Source organism: Otolemur garnettii, unplaced genomic scaffold, assembly GCF_000181295.1.
Source record: "Otolemur garnettii isolate 467f Iridium unplaced genomic scaffold, OtoGar3 scaffold00084, whole genome shotgun sequence".
NCBI classification, from domain to species: domain Eukaryota; kingdom Metazoa; phylum Chordata; class Mammalia; order Primates; family Galagidae; genus Otolemur; species Otolemur garnettii.
Window position 1 is genome coordinate 7,944,980 of NW_003852479.1, and position 4,352 is coordinate 7,949,331.

The following is a 4,352-nucleotide window of genomic DNA, read 5'->3' on the forward strand; positions in this document are numbered from 1 at the left end:
GCTGCTATGCACATGGGTGTGCAGTTATCTCTTCCACACCTGGCTTTCAATTCTTTTATATATACGCAAAGAACAGGAATCGCTGGTTCACAAAGTCATTTTATTTTGCATTCTTTGAGGAACTGCCAAGCTGTTTTCCAGAGTAGCTGTTATTTGCATTCCCCACAGCCAGCAAGGGCCCCAATTTCTCCAGGTCCTCTCCGACACTTGTTATTGGGTGACCTTTGAATTTTGAGGCACATGTAATGAGGTTATATTTTGAAATGTTGACCCAATTTTCAGTGTTCCTAGTAATCCCCTGTTCCAGGTTGTCCTAGGAATCCTCTTGGATACTACTTGAAGAATTTTCCATGGTTAAAAAAAAAAAATAAAGCAATTCTTCCATCCACCATTATGGGTCTTACTGTTCCCAAGAGGGTATGTGTAGGATAATATGTACAGAGAGCCCTTACTGGAGCAGGGGGGAGTCTGGCCCCTGCTGGTGCTGCTGGAGGGTGGACAGGAAAGACATAGTACAGAGAGGAAAAAGACTTGTGCAGGGTTTTCACTCACTGTGGGTGGGGGTGTGGCCGGAGTGAAAGACGGAGAACCCGGTGGTGAGGGGGTGGTTAATGGAAAGGATACAAGCAGTGGTGTGCTGGTAAATATTCACAGCCAACTGGGGGGAAGAAAAGTTCTCATACTACTGTATTTGCCAGTTTCCGTGGTGTAAAGACTCTCACCTGGCTGATTTCAAGCCATCCACCTGAACTCAGTAAGCAAGGAGTTAGGGCTAGCTCCCTGTTACATTGTGTTGTTTCCTCCATATAAGTGCAAGAGTTGTAGACAGCCTCAAAAACCTGGATAACAATAAAATGTAGTAGAATAACGAGTTTTGAGTCCTTTATGACCTTTGTTTTCAATATAACCAATTGTAAGTTCATATAACTTAAGTTTTAATACAGTTATATTTAGCAGCTGACTCACAAAAGTCATGAAAATCATTTTCATGAGCAGACCACAGCTTGACACTGGCTCTAAGCCTAGGTGAGCAGAGCCCCAAAGTAAGTGGGTTTAGTGAGGAAACGTCTGGACTCACTGGAGCCTGGAGGTGCCTCAGCGTTATTTGAGGCATCCAGGCAGCAGTTCTGCTGAAGCACCTATTACGGGCCCAGAGCACCCTGGCCCTCACCTGCACCCACAGCGCTCCACCCCCACCCAGTGAGATCATTTAAATTCTGTTCCCAGCAGCCTCTTGGGGAGAACCCAGGGGGGACGGGGAGGGGCTTCGGAAGGCTGAGCGCTTAGGAGAGAGACTCGATCCCTGAAAGAGACTAAACCAGCAAACACAACTCTGATTCTGTGAGTTAGCACGTGTAGAGGGATGTCTTCCTTCCCGTGTGCGGGAGGTCAGTGAGCTGTGCAAAAGGGGCAGTAGGCTCTTTGCATCTCACGCGGTGTGGAAACTGCGCCCTGCTACACCCGCTCCTTTTCACCAGCTGTCTCTACCAGGACCCTAAAAAAGGATGCGGTGGGTGGTGGGAAGGGGCGCGGGCAGGTCATGGTCTTCTAATTTGTCTTTAAATATGTTTCACATTAAGGCAAAGGGGTGCAGGGTGTGAGGAGCGGCTGCGTGGGTGGGTACCGGGAGAGGGCACGGAGGCCCGCGTGGCCGGCAGCCCCAGGGTCAGCCCTGCACCCCGGTGGGGAGAACGTGGCGAGGGCCCGGGAACCCTGCAGGTTCTCCGAGGGGCCCTGACGTGGAACTTTATATTTTCCTCATGGAAGTGCATGTAGAAAGGTTAGGATGGCACTGACTTTTCTTCAAATTGAGATTTTATTAGTTGATTAGTTGTAATTTTGAAAATATTTTTATTCTGAAAATGAGTTTTTTCCACAGTAATGCAATTCATTTCAAAATGAGCTCATTTTCTGGCTTTTCCACAAAGGACAGTTGAAACACTTAAGGCAAGATTCACTTATTCATCTCCATTTAGGAAAGGAGAAAAATAACAGACTTCAGGTATTGGTTAAGGTTGACAAAATGCGAGAAAGCCCCTTTTTCCTTTCTTTCTGTCTTTTTTTCTGGTAGCCTCCTGTGCAGAAGCTTTACATTACTAGTGATGTTTTTATAGTAAGACACTTTTGTTTTGACTTTCTTTAATTTTTAAATTTAAAGGCACACAATAAAGCTTAATGCATTTATTAAAATATACACATTTTGATAAATTTAGAATTTTCCTTAGTTTCTTGAGAAATTGATATATTGTCAACACCACAGTCATTTGAAAATAAAACACACTCTAACACGTCTGCACATTGTTTCTGTATCATGGTACACTCCATCCACAGTGCACCAGCGGGAACTGAAAATCACACAACAGACGGACTGACAGATACAGCAACTTCATATTAAACAAGTGGAGAACAACACGAGAAATCACCATCTGCAAAATGCAAGTTGCACTGCTCAAGGACCAGACAGAAAAGAAACAAGTTAGTACAATTTACAAGCTGTATTTATAACTTTGGATATGATTTAGACAGTAACATTTCTTTTCCACAGTGAGAGAAGCGAGGATGTGGGGCCTGTGGTGGGTGATGTGGGGCCCGTGGTGGGTGGTGTGACTTCGTGCAATGAGGACCCAGCTGCTCTCCCAAACCCGCCCCTCCACCTGCCCAGGTGGCCCCGTGTCTGTGCCCAGCCCAGCATTAGAAGAGCCCTGTTTGGGAAGCAGGGTTGTGATTTCCAGTGTAAATTCTCATCTCCAGGGGAGTGAGACCAGCGTGTCAGCAGATGTGTGTGGAATGGCTTCTCTCTCCCACTATCAGAGTGAACAGCTTTTAAAGGTCTCACATCTGGCAAAATTCACATGACTCAGGACCCTCTCTAGCCAATGTCACCTATGTCAATGTCAGGAAAACGTAATGGGAAAAAAACAGGCACAGAAGAAGTCCCTAACATGACCCCGGGCTACTCCCACTTTCTCCTCCTGCCACAGCCCTCTTCCTCCCCTCTGCATGGACAGCACTAAACGTTCTCAGAACTGGGACTTCAGGACAGTCGTGTGTTTCCGTGTGTGTCCAGTGCTGCTCTGTGACTTCTAATACTGTTGTTGCTGGCAAGGCAGAAGACATACTCACTTTTGATGGGCTTTAAAACTTCCACTAATCCCTTTTGGGCTAAGTCCTAAAAAAACCCACTATTTTCTTGGAAAAGTAATTTTGGCCAAAGGCGCTGCCTGTGTGTCCCAGACAGATGCGTTGTGGCACTCAGGCAGGGCGAGAAGAGGAAAGCAGTATGGAAAGGAAGTTGTTCCTGAGGAGGAAAGAAAATTAAAACAGCCTTTCTTCTGAGAGTCTTAGAAAATTAAGGGGCAAGTGAGTAACAATCTCGCCCGTGGAGGGGCTTCCGTCCCCCTCACTCCGGGTAAGAGAGACCCCAGCAGACTGCTGCCTGAATGCAGTGGGGCTGCATTGTGGCCTAATTACAAACACTGGCCCTCACGGACAGACCACTCTGCTTACCTGCGGCAGTCTTTCCTGGGGTCTCCAGGGAGCTCCTGCAGACACACGGGCCTGCAGTGCAGGGAGGGAGGTACACTTATGCTGGGGAAGCAGAGCTCCCTGGTGAGGTTTGTTCCAAACACACAAACACCAGTGCTGCTGTTTGCTCTGCTCCCTTCCCTCCCATGGGGAATTAGGGCTGCTCTGGGCTCTTGCTGACCTCAATCCCAGAGTGGGTGGCCACTTGCAGCCTGGACTCAGAAAGCAGACCCAGCTCTGGCCTCATGCATTTCCTGGCTTCTGACCTCTCCACAAGATATTCTAACCTAAGACATAAAATTAGGTAAAACCCTGCCTGATGCTCTGGGGACTTCCCTGTGATGACTTGGGGCCCTGGTAAAACCTGGTGGTGAGGGTACCTAAATCCTCTCTATTCTTCCAGGTGTATTTTCATACTGATGTGGCTTCTGTTTTTTTTTTTTTTTTTTTCCAGAGACAGGGTCTCACTGGCTCAGTCACCCACACTGGGGTACAGTGGCTGCATCACAGCTCACTGCAGCCTTGAACTCTTGGGCCCCAGCCTTCCTCCCCAGATAGCCTCCCCAGTAGCTGGGACTGCAGCTGTGCACCCCACCTGCTAATTTTTTTACTTTTTGATTTTTTGTAGAGGTGGGGTCTTATGATGTTGCCCAGTTTGGTAGCTTTTGTTTTGAGTGCAGAGAAGAGGCAATGCCTTTAAAGCAGCCTTCCAATAAGTGCCATTTAAAGGGTGTCAGGGCCTATTTTTCAGGCCAGGGGCTGTATCTTTATGGTTTAGGGGAGAGAAAGCACAGCACTGTCAAGCATTACATTAAAATGACAAAATG